This window comes from Lutjanus erythropterus, unplaced genomic scaffold, assembly GCF_056507025.1.
Source record: "Lutjanus erythropterus isolate fLutEry1 unplaced genomic scaffold, fLutEry1.hap2 Scaffold_157, whole genome shotgun sequence".
NCBI lineage: Eukaryota > Metazoa > Chordata > Actinopteri > Lutjaniformes > Lutjanidae > Lutjanus > Lutjanus erythropterus.
Window position 1 is genome coordinate 229,430 of NW_028146634.1, and position 19,787 is coordinate 249,216.

General features: G+C 38.6%; 1 long non-coding RNA gene across 1 annotated transcript in view; it reads right to left on the reverse strand.

Annotated features, from left to right (window-relative positions):
• Positions 1-1,833: 1,833 nt before the first annotated feature.
• The window catches only part of LOC146304290 (uncharacterized), a 194,246-nt gene continuing 176,292 nt past the window's right edge, over positions 1,834-19,787 (reverse strand). The window contains exon 3 of the long non-coding RNA XR_014769456.1: positions 1,834-2,790. This is a non-coding gene — a long non-coding RNA (uncharacterized LOC146304290). The remainder of the gene's footprint in view (positions 2,791-19,787) is intronic.

Sequence of the window (19,787 nt, forward strand, 5' to 3'; positions counted from 1 at the left end):
TGTTTTCTGCTAAAGCAAAATCAATGAAACAACATGTGGAACGAGCAGAGTTAGTTTACAGTCACCTTAAAAAGTAGGAATTCCTGTAGCTAAAGCGTCAAGTTTAGCTGAAATGTAGGCTACAGGTCTCTGTCTGTCTCCGTGGTCCTGGAGTAACACTAAACACTCTTTGTCTACAGTCTGAGCAAAAGGTTGGTTTGGATCTGGTAACCAAAGAGTTGGAGTCGTCAGAGTCTTCCGAAGGACAAGTTTTAAGTCAACAAATGTTTATCCTGCATCAGCAGTCCATGTCACATTACTATGTGCTTCTAGGCCTCACCCAGGTGCAATTGCACTCAGGGGGGCCTCGAGGACACCAGTGAAAACACCAGTGGGAATGAAGGGCCTGCAACAGGAACACAAAAGGCATAACTTGTTTCTTTATGATTGGGTTTGAAAATGTTTTAAAATGCTTTTACTCTTTTTTGGGAGAGGGATTTGCCATCACATGTCATCACATGACCCAGAAATGTCACTTGTTGTTGGACAAACTGCAGTTTTGACAAGCTAGCTTTGTGACCTTCTTCATCCAAATGTTTCAAATGTGTCTTTTTCACACTGAGCTTGAGTAATCATGCACTTCCTGGTGACAGATTTAATGAACTCAAACTTTGTTTTGATTTTCATACCTGATTTTTTGTTTTGTTTTGTGGGAATGATTACACCTGCCTTTAATCAAGTGATAAAGACTGGTGTAATACCGTCAGAGTGGATATTATGGTTGACAGGGTTAGATTTTGGTGTGATCACAATTGGTTGCATGCCTCTGATTAGACCAATATCATGTTTGCCTTGGGCCCACAGACTTTTAGGGATCTTCTGAAAGGCTGGGGTGTTTGTGACATCACATGTTTTACGCAAATAGGCAAATGTGTGTTGTGTGTCTGGTATCGGTTGAACAGATCTGAATGTGTGGACAACACAGGTGAAGTTTTGTCGATAAACCTTCAAAACAGGATTATATTGAACATTAGGGTCAGATGTTGATTTCCATGATTCTGCACTGACACATTTTCTTATCCACAGATCCAAATCTTGCCATCTTTCTTTTCTGTATTTGGCAAGCGACACGTGTGGATATGAACCAAGACCATCAAACAGAAAGTTGGAATCTGAATCACTGAAGGAGAAATATGGTGACAATTCATCACTTGGCTTTGGTTTTGTCAATTTTGGTAGTTACTGAGACAGCACATCTGTGTTTGTTCCAAAACATTCAACTTAACGTTAGCTTTTCTCTCAGGCGACCTTCTCTGAACCATCATTTTTCAAACTCTGCATCTTTCCCTTTGTGTGTGCAGTGCATGTGATTTCATGTAATCTGTCTCTGTGTTGTGTGTGAGTGTGTGTGCGTTGTCAGCGATAGCAGTAGTTACAGGAGTCACAGCTGATGTGCAGATTTTCCATTCATACACATAAGGCAGTGTGTCAGGGCTATATGTCACAAATATGTAATTGTCAGAGAGACCCAGTTCACTTGTTTGAGTAACAATAATCCCCTCTGGTGTGAAAATAAGACAAATATCCAAAATACACAGTATATCAACAACAGCAACAATTCAACCGCAAAAACAAATGTTTAAATTCGCCTGTGACATTATCAGTACATGATAATAGAGTTGTGTATTTCTCCAGATGTGTGTCACCTGATGCCCTTATAAATTTCCTGTATCTTCTGCTGACCTTTGGAGATGTTGGAAAAGTGTCGGATTAAATAACAGTGTGTTGAGTATGTTGTATCAGAATCAACAAGGAATGTTACATCTTTGCCATGTACAAGTTGGCATGTTTGCATCAGCTAAATATTTAGTGCACGCCTATTGTTTGTGTATTTGCTGTTTCCTCCTTCTCTTCTAATTGAGCTATCACATCATTTATCTGTGTGTGTGTGTGTGTGTGTGTGTGTGTGATATCACCAGTCTGATGTGTAGGTTGTCTCTCATCGTGCGTCAGTGAGGTCAAAGTTAAAGATGCTGATTCCTCCCCTCCTGAGCTGCCGCCCCGAGTCAGTCATCTTTGAGTTGGATCAGTCTTTGGGTAGTTTTTGGCTCAATGTTCTCTTTTGCCAATGGAAACAAACATCTGGATCAGCTGTATGCAGACCTCCACAGAACGTCCTTAGAACATAGTCAATGCTGCCATGTTTAGATCTTTCTCTCTTTTTCTCTCTCTCTCTCTTTGAGGAGTCTTCAGCATGCACAGTGTGTCCTTTTATCAGGCTTAATTTGCCTGAGTCCCATGTTACACGTCTGTTTCACCATTTGTGAAATGTCAAAACAGTCAGTTCAGCGACAACCTTTACACCTCAATCTGATAGTGATGGGAGGTGGGTTTAATGTCTGTTTAATGTCCTCCATAGTCCATGGTCTGCGGATCAAGATGAGATGTCCACCAGCCTCTGCTTTCTCCATCACAGGGAGATTCAGGGCTTTGTGTACGTTTTCCCCTGTGTCGATCTCACTGGTGATAGGGAGATGAATGATTTGAAGATTTTCTGAACTTCAGACCAGACTTGTTGTGGGAAGGAGAGGCAGGGTTGCCCTGTAGACACTTTGTTGTTGTTTCCCCATTCAGAAGTTGTTGTAGATCAGATGTATCCGATTAGATGAGGGGAACAGGAGATGGAGGGAGGCCAGTAGATGAGGGGAGGTCAGTATTTTATGATGGTGGTGCCCTTGGGTGTGGTCCAACCGTCTCTCGTGGCATGTTACGGTGTCTCCTTGGCGGCGGCACACAGTCGAGGTTGGAATCCTGCATTTTTGACACATTGAGACACAGATGAGGTTTTGTCTGTCCCTGCCAGTTTTTCTGTCCCTCCTTTGTGCTTTGTCCTTCCATAAACTAAATGCTCTCCAATCTGCTGTGAACTTACTCTTACCTTTCTTATGTTCAGTATATTCTTTTTTTCTTGCAATCCCTCAGTTTGTTCAGCTGTCTTATACTGAAACTTTCTGAGCTCAAAAAGTTACATTCAGTCACCCAAAAATGTATCTGTTTCACAAATGAATCACCATAGTTCACGTTCATGTAATTTATGTTTGGAGCAGACAAATCCACATTATCCTGTTTATTTATTTATTTTTTGGTTTGATTTTTGCTGTTACAAATACCCATTTTTGGTAAACTGAAGAATAACGACAAAAAAATTAGAAGATAGTTGTGTCCTGAACTTATTTCCACGATCCAATACAAAAGTATCAGAACTGATCAATATTAGTATGCTCAAAATAATATAATTGATTTCAATGCATTGCTGTTTCTTATTAAATTCTCTCACCCCTTTTTTGTCTTTTTCTCACAAGATAATCAAAAATCAGAGTGATTAGTACAGAGGAATTCTCTACTCTAGTCTTACTTCACACAATATAATTATTACCCAGTAATGATTTTTCCATACACTATTGTGGTTTTAGTAAACTCTGAGTCTTACTTTGCACAATACGACAATTAACCAGTGATAATTTTTCCCATACAGTATTGTGGTCTTAGTAAACTCTTTTAAGTTGGACTCGTCAGTGCACCTCCAGGTTTCTACTAAACCTTGGTTAAAAACTGTCGGGACTCTTTCCCGAACTGGTAGACCAAAACCGCTTTCCCATCTCAACTCTTATATCTTGACATCTTTAGCAACCTGATTTTTCCCCCTTTTTTATTTTTCTAAAAATCAATTAAATAAATTTTCAGATTGTCACCAATCAGAATTGTTGAATCGCAGTGACTGAGTGAGTCTGGTCTCGGGTATAAGGCCCTCCTTCTCACTCGTCTTTGTGGGGAGGTTGAGGTTGAAGGGAATATCTCCTCAGGGTGTACACTACCACCGTCGACCCCGAGTCCAGAAACCCTCACACAAGCGATCCCACTTCTGACACCAAATTTTAAATTGAAAATCTGAAAATTCTGAAAAAGACCATGACCCCATGACCCAGATTGTCTTTGTGGTGTTTTAATCGAGCTTTGCAAAGGATCAGTACACAGTCACACTCAAAGTGTAAAAGGAACTGATAATCAAGTCAAGAATGTAAATCTGTCTTACAGGGTTAGGAGATGAAGGAGGATGGGTCAGGATGGACCTGAACAGCTTATCGGGAGAGTCGGGATGTGATTGTGTTATCAGAAGTTGTTCTTCCAAAGGGAAAACAGCTGTGTGTTCAAGGACGAGTAACCAGTTAGTGTCTGACAGAACATGAGAAATAACTAAGACGAACAAAGGTGACCAGTTCGGCGTATAATTTTCCCACCACAGTGGTTACACAGTGTTGGGTAATTTCTATATCATCCCTGGACACATCAAGACCATAAATACTGGGCAACAGGTCCCACTCGTTACAACACAGACATTCTTCCTCTGTGGGCATAGAGTCACAGCATTCACAGGAGCACAACCAGTCTTCACAGATTCACAGACATGCAGCAGCTGCTTCACCCTCGTCTGCCCGTTGCCCCTCTCTTTCTATCCTCATCCGCTCTTTGTTTGTAGGAACTCAAACTCCTCATCCGTATACTCAGGCTCAAACAAATACTGTCAGCCACTGAAATCAAAGGTCTCATCTACATTCTCCAAATCAGGTAAATATTTAGCCATGACACTTCAATCGGCCTAGTAAACTCTCACCTGTACTATGGGACAACCAACTGACTTTTACAAGTCATGGCTCTTCTGTTTTCTTCCAGTAACAAGCAAAGATCCCGTGAGATTTTGTCACACACAGCCCGGAGCAAGAGAGCCGCTTCGCATGCTGTTGACAGAGATAAAACTGCCGATCTGAGCGGGTCTGTGGTGAAAAAAAAACACTTTCAATGCAAGAACTTGTACGGGACACATTTGTCCAATGTATACTGTTGTACTTATTTTGCAGCTGCCAGCTGCATCTGCCTTCCTCAATACTGGACCAATTTCAAAACAAGCTGTCTCCATCAAGGCCAAGGTTTAAAATTTCCAAAGTTGTCCTTTAATACTCACTCATAATTATACCATGTCTTGATGGAGACAACATTCCATGAAATTTTCTGACCATTCTATGGCCATTATCACTAAAGGCTAAAACACACCGTGCCACGCTGCATCACTCTCGTCCAAGACAGTGTGCTTGGAATATATCTCGACCTCAGCATCTCTGACCCCCCATCTTTGCCCTCAAGCTAGCGTGTGTTGTCAGACTGAGCTCCTGTCTGTGCAGGAGAGCAGAGGCAGTGGTCTGAAGAATTGTCTCTGTGTTAAAGTGATAGTTCACCCAAAAATGAAATTTCACTCATGCCATTTACACCATGTTTTTAGCCTAAATGTCATCTGTAGCCTTTCAGGTCCAAATGCTCTGTAATCATGGTAATGGGGTCCTTTGATGAGAGGGTCAGCCCAGGTGACCCCCTCCCAAAGCAAAAAAGCTACGAAGATCTAGAGAGGGACAGCAGAGAGGAGGGAGGGATGGGGATCGTGTGTGAAGTGCCGACTGATAGAAAACTTTTTTGATGATAAATCCTGATGGTACTGAACAGTTATCTGATTAAAATATCTGTCTGAAACAGACAGATGCTCGGCTCCTCCATGAAATGTTTGTCACTTCACTGCATTATTCTGAAGCCTGCAGTGTGTTTTGGCCTTTGGGAAAAAAGTGTATAGTTTTTTTAAGGCTGCCTCAAGGGTTAAAGGGATATTTTTCAAGTGTTTAAAGTGTAATTCAAATTTAACTTTATTAAATCAAATACATTAACCTAAATGACAAATATGCCCAGAAACCCTCAGAGGCACTGCATTTGGCATAAAAATACATGCTCAAATAATTACAAGACAAACTCAAGTCCATCAGGCACAGATGAGCATACTGACCTGCTCAATTTAACATTAAGGCCAAAACGCACTAAAAAACTTCAATAGTTAAGTCAATTGAAGCTTCTATGGCACACTGCACTGTAGCGATACTAATTTCAAACAAGGTAAACTTCCAGCTCTCCTCACAGATCAACAATAAAGAAGGGCACTACTTAATGGTCAAAGGTTTAATTGACCACAAAGAAGTTACATTATTGAATGTTTATAGATCACCAGGAAATAATAAACAGCTGATCAAAAAAGTTTTTAATCTTATATCTGGTGTGTGTTGGTATGTGGGGGAGACTGGAATATCCAACTTTATCCCTCCATGGACTCCTCAAACAAAACAAAACAAAAAATAATAAGACCTGAAGCAGTATACATCAAATTGCTTAAATAATATGCTATGCTAGATGTGTGGAGGGAGCTACACCCACTTGATAGATGCTTTACTTTTTTTTCTCATGCTCATTCTGTATATTCAAGAATTGATTATTTTTTGTTTAATTCAGATCACCACAGGATTACCAAATGTAACATTGGGGTAAGGGATATCTCTGATCATGCAGGGGTATATTTAACACTGCATTTTGACAGCAAGCCATTGTGGAGATTTAACACTAATCTTTTGAATGATCCTCAATGTCAGAAATACATAAAGGGAGAATTTCAAGAATACACTACACATAATGATAATGGCACAGTGTCTCCCAGTACACTGTGGGATGCTGCAAAATCTGTTATTAGAGGTAAACATGTTATCATGTGGTCAGCTCAGAAGAAGAAGGAAAAAGAGAAAAGGATTTGACTGAAAACTTGAAGTCTTTGGAGAATAAACATATGGAATATAATGACATTGATGTTCTAAACCAGATTCAGGATATAAAACAGACTTTAAACAAAGTATATGAAAATCAAATAGAGAAGAGAGCTAAATTAATTAAACAAAATTTTTATGAGAATGGTTCTAAATAAAAAAAAACTACTTGCTTGGAGAATACACAAACAGCAGGTCGAGAGATTTATACATAAAGTGAGACCCGCAAACCAATAAGATGTATCATACACTGGATGACATACAAATTTCCTTTGAAAAATACTACACAAAATTATATTATTTTGCTCAGCCTCAGGCAGCTGAGTCAACGGCCATATCAAATTTTCTAATGTCTTTAGACTCACCATCTGTAGGAACAGAGCAGAATAAAATAATAACTCAGGAGATAATAGAAGAAGAAACAAACAAGGCTATATCAAGATTAAAAACGAATAAAATGCCAGGTGCAGATGGCTACCCATCGGAATGGTATAAAACCTTTAGAGAGATTACAATACCAGTTCTTAAGGAATGTTTTAATTATGTTCTTCGAGGGGGGGAGACTCCATCGTCCTGGACACAAGCAGTAATTTTAGTAATTCCTAACACGGGTAAAGATAGGACAGAGTCTAGTTCTTACAGACCCATATCTGTTTTAAATATGGACTACAGATTATTTGCATTAATACTCACAAAACGAATGGAAAATATAATCCTGGATTTGATAGATACAAACCAAACTGGTTGGTTCTTAGACGATTTGGTTTTAACAGCCAGGTAGTTGGATGCCTGAAATCTTTACCTTCATTGCTCTCCCACAGCCAGAATTAAAATAAACGGGAATTTTTTTAGATAAATTCCCGTTTATTTTAATTCTGGCTGACAGTGTCTCTTGAGAGGGGATGTCGTCAGGAATGCCCCCTCAGCCCTACACTTTTCGCCCTCTTTATTGAGCCACTAGCACAGGCAATCAGAGAAGATAATGACATAACAGGCATATTGATTGGAGATACACAACACAAGACCTGTCTGTACGCAGATGACATTCTTGTGACGCTTACCAACCCTAATGAAAGCTTGCCTAAATTACTGTCTCTTCTTAAAGTATTTGGTTCATACTCCGGGTACAAATTTAACTTACAGAAAACCCAAACTCTTACTTTTAACTATGAACCACAAGAAAAAGTTTACAGATTATGTCATTTTAAATGGAAGGGTGACATAATTAAATACCTGGGAGTACAAATATCTAGAGATCTAACTGCCATCTATGAACATAACTATACTCATATAACAGCGGATATTAAGGCCGATTTAAATCACTGGTCATTAATACCAATGAACATGTATAATCAAATAGACGTTATAAAGATAAATATATTACCCAGGCTGCTCTACCTTTTTCAGTCATTGCCTGTTGATGTCCCTCCCAAGCAATTCAGTGAGTGGAGCTGAATGATTTCATCCTTCATTTGGGGAAAGCAAAGACCTAGGATTCGATTTCAGACATTACAATTGCCCAAGGACAGAAGAGGAAGGGCTTCACTCTGCTTAGAAGATTATTACAAAGCAGCACAGTTAACGTTTTCTGGTTTGCTGGTGTGATCCTACATATGATGCGAAATGGAAAGACATAGAACAAACTCAAACAAACATACCTCTTCAATCTGTACTTGGGGAAAAATCCCTTCAGAAGAAATATTTAGACAAATTATCTAAATGGACTGCAGTCCCCTTAAACATTTGGCATAAAGAATTTAAAGACCTGAACTTCGAGAGGAATGCACGAATATTACGCTGGCAACACCGCCTAAATTTGAAAACAGATTTAAACTCTGGACAAATGCAGTCTTTCAAAAACATATAACGTAGAGAAATGCAATTTCTTTAAGTACTGTCAGGATGTATTTCTGTGACCGGTGTGGTATGTTTTACACTCCGACATGACGTGTATGGTGACAGATATATGGCTGGCAGGGTGCCAGAAAGTCTGGTGGACAAGACTCTGTCCATTGTTGGCATATTTGCATGGTCCAAAAATAAACCGGTTATGTCTAGTCAGACAACCCTATATAAGCTGTAACTGTTGGAGTGTTCTTGGTTCATTCCTTCTTACTCTGTATGCTGTATGATGTGGAAGAACCCGAGCTCGTATTGAACATTTTTTTTGGGTACACCTGTGTCATCTCTTCTTTCTTCTTATTCCCACAGTAATCATCACTGTAACAGGTACCTTCAACTGAGACATTATTTTGACACAAATATTAAAACTATTGGAGAGAAGGGACTGAGATTGATTAAGATATTCACTGATGCATACAAAGGTAACTCTAATAGGAAATTGATCTCAAAGACTTACTCATCTTTACAACTGGACAGGGGTTTTTCCACTCTGTATGTTAAATCAAGGTGGGAGAAAGAAGCTAACATAACACTGACTGAAGATGACTGGTTAAATATTTGTAGGACAATGTCTACAACTTCAAGTTCAGATTTATGGAGGGAATACACCTGGACACCTATAACTCCAAAGGTTAAAAAATCACAAAGTCACAACCCCGAACAAGGTCGGTGCTGGAGAATGTGTGGTAAAATGTCTGCTGGTCATTTTCACATTTTTTGGGAGTGCCCTAAAATCTTTTCTTACTGGACAGATGTGGTGACAGAGATCAGATCTATAATTGCTCAGAGCTTGATTTTAATTTCAGTGTTATATATTTGGGAAATGTATCAACTGTCCTGAAAAAACAGGACAGATACCTGTTAGAAAAACTACTAGTAGGTAGTAAAAAAAGCAATAACCAGAAAATGGTTGAGCATAGAACCTCCTACAATCCTTGAGTGGATAGAAATAATTAATGCCATTTATACTATGGAACGATTGACCTTTTCCCTGAGACATGCTACCAAGAAATGTGAAAAATACTGGAAAAAATGTCCTATTTGTCCTATTTGAAACTGTAGTGATTTCTTTATACGTGTTTGGTTGGAGAAACAATGTAATGTATTTTTCCTTTGCACAAACAGAGTAGACTTTTAAGTTAAGAAAGAATGGGAGATATCTCACTTTGAAGGAAACACTGACGACTAGCATTAAATGGAGCCAAGGATCATAAAAACTTTTTGGACCTCAAATAACACTCATGGACATAAAGGACTTTTTCGACAATGAATGTAACGCAGGTTCATTCAATCCTCATTCTGTATGTTTAGCATTTCTCTACACCTGTGATGACCTTGTCTGTTTTAAGTTCTGTTTTTGTTTAAAAGAAAATAATAAAAATGAAGTTAAAAAAAAAAATTGTGTTGTTAAAAGGAATTTACATTAAAGCATTAACGTGTTAACTTTGACAGCCCTATTAAATATACATTCATCGCATAGTTTGTGTTTTGCAGCTACACCCTACCTCAGAAATGTTGTGTTTTTTATCTGACAAATAATTACAAGAATATTTTTTAGTCATAATTTGTCTGCAATCTCATTATGTTAAAAAAAAAATCGTATTATTAAGCCAGTATCAGAAATTGTATCGAATCTTGAGTTGAATTTATTGTTACATCCCTAGTCACCATTAGGGATGTTCCTGGTGACTAATTTCCCTGTCGATTAAGGCAAAATTGAATTTAGACTAATCGACTGGTCTAACACTAAGAAAACACTCAGAAAGCTGCTAAAATGTAGTAGAATTTATTGATTTATAATGTTAAACACTGTCCGAAAAAAATACTGTGTTTATTAAGAGCCATTTGAAGATGTTAATGTTAATGTACAATTCAATTTTCCAAAAATGTTTTTGTATACTGCCGTATACAGGTCTTACAAAGAAAGAAAATTTGAATTAGCAAAGGTCAGACTTTAAATAGAATGGAATTGGCCATGGACACTGCAATCTATACAATTCTAATCATACAGTTGGTCTAATAATGTTGGTTGGTTAATGGTTTAATAATTTGTGTATCAATTACTTTGTGGCTGATCAGGTTAATTATCAGCTAATTATTGTCAGTTTCTAACTGTAGTATGCAATAAATGGTTGCCCTTTGTGTGTGTTTATCTGTCACTCACTACTGAAAGTACACAACACAATAAAAACCCGATATTTTTATAATAGTGAAATATAAAATGAGCTTTTACGTTGTCTGATTGACTGCATTTATTTATTGGTTTGAATAATGGTTTACAGTCTAATGATGTGTGTTTGTATTGATTACTTACAGGAGCTCATCTGGCTAATTATCAGCTAAAACTGTTTCTGTTTCCTTTCTTCATACAGTGTAATTATTACCTATTGTTTGTGCACTTTTGTGCCATACAGTTTGTCCAGAAAGCTCAAATAAATGCGAATTCATCATAGGCCAAAGTGACTTCTCCTAAAAATGACTTCATTCCAGGCCTGAGCATACATTGCCAATAGCCAGGTCTGACAAAGAAAGAACCAATACTTACCTTAATAGTGACAACGCACTTGCCACTCTGTATTTTACATCCAGCAGCAAAGTCCTGTAACACAAGTATACACACTGAGTGTTAAAGTGAAAAACATGGTGACACAAAACACTGCATGCCAAAAACATAATATAGGACAAGCAATTTTATAATTCCTTTGGAATAAAAAAAAAACATTCAAAAAACACAGAGAAATAACCACTGGCAAAGGACGAACCCATCGTTACTTTGTGATCATCTCATGAAATCTTTGAATTGATTCAACAAAGTACGTAGTAATTTCTGTGGTACTGGATCTTTTGTTTGTTCTGTTTTGTTATATGATTTTGTCTTTTATGTGATGCAGAACAGAAATTAGCTGTAAACCAGTTTTAAGTGAGTCAGAGCTGTTTAATTCTGATTTTATTACGTTATTTTTAATCTTTTCCTGCAAAATAATAAATGAAATAAAAGTGAAAAATGTTGTGTGTTATTGTAAGTTTTAATGCTTTCACAACTATTTGTGAAGCATCATGCATGATGTACATAAGATAAGTACAACATTGACTTTGATGCATTATTACTTTTTGTGCACCATCACATTTGAACTTTTTCTCCCTTTCATACTGTTGGTGGATGAAATTGACTTCCATTATAACCACATGTTTTGATCCCACAGCCATTACAGTATAAAAAGATGCATTCTGGTCTGTAGGGAAGAGGTCAAATTAGTCATTTTTAATTGTTGACCACCTCATGACACAATTTACCCACTATACGCCTATGAATGAAATGCTGGTCATAAAGCAAGTATGAAAAAAATTCTAAATGCTTCAGTAATACTAGTTTTCATTTTCCCTGAAAAAACAAAACTCAGAAAACCAAATGCATATTGAGGGTGCATGGTTGGTTTTCTGTTTCATTTTGTTGGTGTCGGTGACAGTGCTTATAAAATTGGCATTTAAAATCTTAAAATTCTAAAAATATTTAAATATTTAGTAGTTTTGACCAGAAGTGAGGCTAATTAACATATTTATGCAAAAAAAAGTTGAAAAAATATTTATCTGATATATTTTTACAGCGGTTTTTGTTAGTGGCTGTTTTCAGCCACCAACAGTAATTCCAACGGTACTGAAACAGAGTTTATTCCAAATAGATTTTCCTTTTCTAACCACCCAGCGTTCATTGAATATAATTTACTCTACTAAGTTGCCTTACTTGGCAGTTATCTCCCTGGATGCCCAACAGGCATTTGATCAAATTGAATGGAAGTACATGTTTGCTACTATTCTTGCCCCAAATCCTCCGTTTTGACTAATCATGACAGGTCTCCCCCTTTCTCACTGCACCATGAAACCAGGCAGGGTTGCTGCCTCTCCCCAATGCTCTTTGCGCTGACTCTCGAGCCTCTGGTTGCGGCACATCTCATTGTACCATTGGTCTGTACGCAGATGATATAACCTTGTCTCTAAACCCAGAAAGCTGCCCAAAGCTGTTTATTATATCAAAAAGGGAAGACAGGGATGTTCTTAGATCTTTTAGTGTTAACTGGGGAAAAAGTTTGTTCATGCCCTTCTCTCATGGTCTCGACGCTGGCTTTCTTGGTAATCTACCCTTCAGACTTTCCACTGAACACCTTGTGTATCTCAGGATTAATATCACTACACTGCAAATGCTAACATACAAATTAATTAAATATGATAAGTGAACCAAAGTTTTCATCAACCTGTTATGAACACTAATTTTAAATAAGGGTTGGAAAACATGCTTAACTTGATTTATCCCAGTTAAGTCAAATTAGAAAGAATAATTTATTGTACCCAGTGTGCTTTGGGCGTTTTATTGGACATGCTCAGACCTGCCTCATCTACTTCGCGCAACCAGAACTTTCCTACACATGTCCACGTCAACCGCATGGTCAATCAGGAGCTCCCTTCAACACCTTAACCTAGCCTACTTGTGTTTAGCACATTGATTTGGTAAGTAAATATTTTACTCTTTTGTAAACTGTCGCGTTGTCTTGTTGTAGTGTAGTGCTGTGTGCTTGCCAGGGAGGAGTAAACAAAATCAAATTCAAATATCACCACTAGCACAGTAACATTACCATTTTTTTAAACAAATGTAGACTACAGTTTATGTAGTGTGGGAGAGAAGGTTGGCCGTTTGGCGTTGTTGTGGGTGTGGCGGAGCTTCGGTACCGGGACCACGGTGTTCCGACCTGCACAGGGAAGTTAGTTTCAGCCGGTTCACACCGGACGCCGAAGCGTGCAAAGCGGCTCGCCCTCAAAAATTGCGCGCTAGCCGCAGCCTTCCAGTTCACACCAGATGCTCATTTCTCTGCGCCGGTCGACAAGGCCTCTGCCCCTCAGCTGTGTATGTGTAGCCTGTGTCGGTGTGTGTGTGTGTGTGTCTGTCGGTGTAGGCTATGTGTACCCTGAACGTATATAGGTCATCTATATACACCTAAGGTGTGTCGGTGTGTGTGTGGGTACCCTTTGTGTATATATGTGTGTCGATGTGTGTGTGTTTTCATCTCTGTCGCGTTCTGTTTAGATAAATAAACACAAATAGGCAACAAACGCACACGGAGAGGGCTATGGTATTTGTCAATCTCTGTGTTTTATTTTGAAAATTGATTTAATTTAGAAAATTGACTGGATTCTCTCGTTGTTTCATGTGTGACTTCCTGCCAAGATTGACGCGATCGCTCGCGGCTCGCGCCCAAAACAGACCATACGCCGAAACGATCGCTGCAGAGCGCGAGCGATCCCGGCGCCACTGATGTGAACTACACCTAAGGATCCACACAGATTTAATTTATTTTGACAATGTAACGAGAGTCGGGGTCCTTATCTCTGTATTTTCTAAAGGATTTCTCCTTTGCCACTGAATTTAAAGCTCAATATAGGAATACAGTTAACAAGAGTGATATTATAACAACCTGGTGTGTTGATTTATGTGTCCATATTTTGAAATTGTTGCCTTAATTGTGTGTTTTTTCACTGTCCTCCATTCAGGCTGAAGCAGATGGTCAACTGTCCACACTTACTCCGCTCTCAGCAATTAAAGGTATTTACCTAATGCTTCATACAATACAATAATCATTCAATATTTGTATTAGTTCCATGGGTTTGGGTAACAGAAATACATTAATGTTACTACAGTGGGATTATGATAAAACCAATTCCATTGTTAAACGGATCAAGTTAATTTATTCCAATTTTGGACTGTTTAAAATAAATCATTGTACATGGCAGTTTGTGACTGTTCATCGCACACTTCGACTTGACTGTTAAAAAATAATTAATTGTACATCTTTATTTATGACTGTTTAAAAAAATAATTCAAAGCACATTTTTGGTTTGTGAGTAAAAAATTCATTGTATATTTCAATTTCACTATTTAAAAAATCTTTCATTTCATTTAAAAATAATTTATTGCACATTTTAGTTTGTCAATGTTAAAATGATTCATTGCAGATTTTTAATTTGTGTTTAAAACATTTAATTGTACATTTTAATTTGTGACTATTTAGGAAAAAAATGAAACTTTTTTTTTAAAATAAGTGCTTAATGCTGAAATTATCATGTCTTTTCAGGTCAACCAGAGCAGTGCTCCCTAATGCAGTGGACTTGTAAGTACTGCACATTTTTTGCTGAAAAGAGAGGCTACTTGCTTAAGCATTACCGCTTAAAACATGGATTTCACCAGGGCCGTGCAGAGACCTTTGGAGGGGCAGGTGCTCAAATTTAAAAGGGGGCCACAAATTTGCTCCATGGTGCTGATTCATAATCTGCCCTTTATTATTCGTAGTGCTAATAATAAAGTAAAAAATAATTAAATTATATAGAAATCATGTATTTAAATGTATTTGTGCTTTTATTCAGTTTGACTATCCAGTTTGTGCAAGACAGCAAAGTTATAAAAGTTATATATTTTATATTTATGCATATTATATTGAATTTGTGTGTATATATACAAATGTTATAAACAAGTACTGATATGTTTAAATGAGAGGTTGAGAAAATCACACTTCAAATTCTTCTAATTATTATTGTTATTGTTGTTGTATTTATACTGTAATAGTCCAAAATTATGTGAATATGCATGTACATTGCATAGTTTTAGTGCAATAACAGCCTATGCCTCATTGCCTCCAGAAACAGAGGAAAAACACTGCAACTAACTAGACAGTCAAATGATACATCTCTCTAATGCACTTTGCTCATGACAAAAGAAACATATAGAAACAAAATGAAGCCTGACTTTTTTCTCTCAGCACGCTGTGTGTGGTTAACTAGCGGGTATAACTTATGAGAGGTGTGTGCAGAGTCAGACACACACACACAAGATGCTCATGGATCGTATCACGGTTTTGAGTATCGGATCGGATAATTTTTCAGATCAGCAAAAAAGAAAAAAGTGGTGGGATTAGGGTTAAATTATTTTAAAAATGCACTTGTCTTTGATCTTTGTCTGTCTGTAATTATCACCATAGTTATGTAATGTAATAATAATGATAATAGTAATTATAATGGTAATAATATTAAAAACTTCAAACTTAAACAGTGCTGTAGTATGTATATACTACACATATATCAGATCATTATACACTGTACAGTATAATACACAACTACGCTCTGTAGTCTGGCTCAATGTCCCGCCTACAGCACAGCACATCTGATTGGTTAGAAGTCATGATCAATCAGCAGACACACTGCGTTACAGACGGGGTGAGACAGAGCTGCACCGGTGAGCAGAGAGGAGCTGTGTAGAAGTTAAGACAGCTGATATCACCAAAGTTTCAATGAACATCACAGTTTGATGATCTGTTTCTATCTGTTTACTTATACAAAAGTAACAGTGACAGTAAAACTATGATGCTCACATGTGGTCCGCGGATCACATGCATGCCGAACCGTAGAGGGCGATCCGTACGGGACACGGATCAACTGCGATCCGTTGCTTAGCAGCGCTTAGCTACAGGGCACATCTGGCCACGTCAGGGCAGTGAGGGCATGTCTGCGTGGATCATGTGACCGACCGAGGGTAAATCTGAATTATTATTATTTTGTTTTATTTATTATTTTGGGCCACACAGACAAACTTTCACACACACACTTACAAAAAACAAACAAAAAAACAAAAAAACACTTTGACAAAAGGGCACTTTGGGCATCAAGGGGCAAAGGGGCAGGTGCTCCAGCACCCTCCGCCCCCCCCTCTGCACGTGCCTGGATTTCACACTCGGACATCCCCACTCCCATGCCTTCATAAGGAATGCCTCTGCACATTTAAATCTTTTAATGCACTCAAAGTACACCTTTCAACATGGCACACTCAAAAGGATGCAGGCAAAAGTGGAGAAACTGCATTTCACTGTCAGTTGTGCGACTTTGTGGAGCCTTGCACAGAAGCAGACTTCTTTACCCATTTGCGAAGACATCTTAAGCTGAGGCAAATGGTTGCCTGCCCATATCAGGACTGTAACTTTCAGAGTAGTGTTTATTCTACCTTTACTGCACACAAAAGCAAAGAGCATCAGATGCACAACAAGACACCATTAAAACAGGAAATTGTTTCAAAAAATTTAGTTGAAGAACTTCCACAAAATACGAGTGTTCAGCTAGAGGAGAGTGACCCTGAAGTTGATGATATTGACTGTGAAGTTGCTGAGCAAAATGAAGATGTGGAGGACTTAGAGAATCAGTTGGAACGCAATGTAGCTGCTCTTTTCCTGAAAATGTTATCAATTCTTAACATCTCTGAAACTGCCCTGCAAGAGGTCATAGATCAGATCAACCAAATTTATTTGTTATCACAGCCATTGCTACATTCTTCTATTCGAAAAATTCTACATACGCATTGTGCAAATGTTGATGATGCTTTAGTGAATGAGATAGCTCAAGCGGTCATTGAGAATAATGTATTCCTCAAATTCACTTCTGATGAGGGATCGTTGTCAACTGCTAACAGGCGAAAATCATACATTTCAAGGGAATTCTCTTTGGTTATGCCAGTTGAATTTGTCCTAGAAAACAAGCAGAATGTTGTGTATGTCCCCATACTAAAAATGCTGCAAACATTACTGAGCAATAGAGAAATTCTGGAAAAGACCATGTCACATGAGGCAACTTTGTCAGAGAAATACCAATCTTACAGAGATGGTGCCCGCTTCAAAGACAGTGCTTTCTTGAATGAGGAAGAATTCAGGATCGCTCTCCAACTGTATATTGATGATTTTGAGGTGGCTAACCCCTTGGGAACCTCCAGAAAAAAGCACAAACAAACTGCCAGCTACTGGACACTTGGCAATTTACACCCTAAATATCGCTCGTCTCTTCATTCCATTCAGCTTGCTCTGCTTTGCAAGGCCAATGACATCAAAGACCAGGGTTATGCCAAAACTCTTCACCCTCTTATTCAGGACCTTGTTTTTCTTGAGCAACAAGGCATATATGTTGAACAGTTGGGAGCCACTGTTAAGGGCACAGTGTTATTTGTTGCAGCAGACAATCTGGCTGCCCACTCTTTGGGAGGGTGTGAAAGGAAGTTGTCCACTTACTGAAAGCTTGCAACATTTTCATGTCGTTGATGGTTACCCTCCAGACATTCTACATGGAGGGTATTGTTCCAGTAGAGTTGGCTCTGTGCTTAAAGGCACTGATATCGAAAGGAACTATCTCCCTTGAGGCCCTGAATGATGCTATTAAACAGTTCCCATACACATTTGCAGACAGAGCAAATCAACCCCAACTCATTCCAAAGACCTTCTCCTCAAAGTCAACAATTGGAGGAAATGGTCACGAAAATTGGACTCTTCTCCGACTTCTACCATTATTAATTGGTCAACACATTCCAGACGGTGATGAAACCTGGGAGGCTTTAATGACCTTAAAAGATGTGGTGGAATTGGCAATGTCCACAAGCTTTACAGAAGAGTCTTTGTGCTTTCTTGATAGCAAAATCTCTGACCATAGACACTTGTTTCAGAAGGTTTTCCCAGGTGAAAAGCTACGACCAAAGGACCACTACGTTGAGCATTACCCTCAGCTCATTCAAACCTTTGGTCCTCTATCTGATGTGTGGACAATGCGTTTTGAGGGGAAACACAAGTTCTTCAAGAAAGTTGTGCATCACTCTCACAACTTTAAAAACATTCCCCTGACTTTAGCAAACAGACATCAGAAAATGATGGCCTTTCATCTAGCTGCCACAACTTTTTTTAAGCCATCTATTGAAATTCACAAAGTGAAGTCTGTGATGGTTTCCTCATTTCCAGAAAATGTGCAGAACTGGCTCAATCAAAGAAACAACCAGCTGAACACAGTCTTTGTAGCCTCCTCTATCATCATTGATGGCATCAAGTACAGTTCTGACATGGTCATTTCTGTTGGATCTTGCGCAGGGCTCCCAGAGTTCAGACAAATCTCAAAGATTGTTGTTATAAACACAGATGTAGCATTTGTCTGCAGACTGATGACCTCATGGTATGATGAGCGTCTTAGAGTGTATGACCTCTGCAGCAGCCATTTGCCCATCTTCTCAGTCACCCAGTTGTCAGATTTGAATGATGTGTTTCCTCAGTCACTTTACAGAGTTCATGGCAAACAGCTTGTTACACTCAAATGGTACATATTATGCCAAGTGGATTAAACACTGAGATGTTGCATGTCTCAAGATGATCTCATTTTTTCACAGGAGGTGACATCGAGATGGACCAAAGATTGATGCTCTGAGTTGTCGTTGATGAAGATGATATAAGGAAGCTGACCCTAAATGATAGACCGGATTCCATTGAAGAACTAAAAACACAGCTGCGGGATAAGCTGTCACTGCAGTACGACTTCAAACTCCAGTTCAATTTCTCAGTGGATGTAGAGTACAGGCTGAGACAGGCAGACCTTTCATTCATGAAAGACCGTCTCCCAATTACTCCATCACAAGACATGAAACATGACATACTTGAGAAGCTCGCCAAAACAATGTACAGTTTCAAGGCGTACCCGAACGATGACGACTTCAGCAGTGTCGCAAAATCACTGATAAGTAAGCACCCCAGTCTCACTGAACCTGGTCCCCAGCCAGGGTGGTATGGCTGGAAAAATAGCATAAAATTCAAGATGGCAAACTATCGTACAAAGCTACGAAAAGCAGGATGTGATGATGTAATGATAAATGGGGGTAAAAGAAGTAAACTTAATCCAGATGGAGAATCATCCAGCAAGAATGTCAAGCGACCAAAAAGAGGTGAAGCCAATTATTTGCCTAATTTACCTGACGGACATGATGAAAGAAGCCTTGAAAATGCCAGGAAGATTGTCATCGAGGAAATGAAGAAAAAAAAAAACAATGCCACTCTAGTCTCGCAAATGATGGACCAAACATTCCCACTGTGCAGAAGGGAGATAGTGACACAGGAGCCTGCTGTGCAGAGCACGGTTGAACGTTGGCCAGCACTTTTCACTGAGAGACAGGTAAGCTACTTGTTCGTTTTGGCCTGCCTTCCCCCATTAAGTTTCCAGCAGATTAAATGTCAGTCAGAACATATCAATGCTGTGAGGTGGAATATTAAAACACATCATCCTCAAAAAATTACTCTTGTACTATATACAAATCAGTAAAATGTTTTCAATGTCAGTATGTGTACTAATGTTATTTGTTTAATAATATAAGTAGTAATGTATTATTCACCA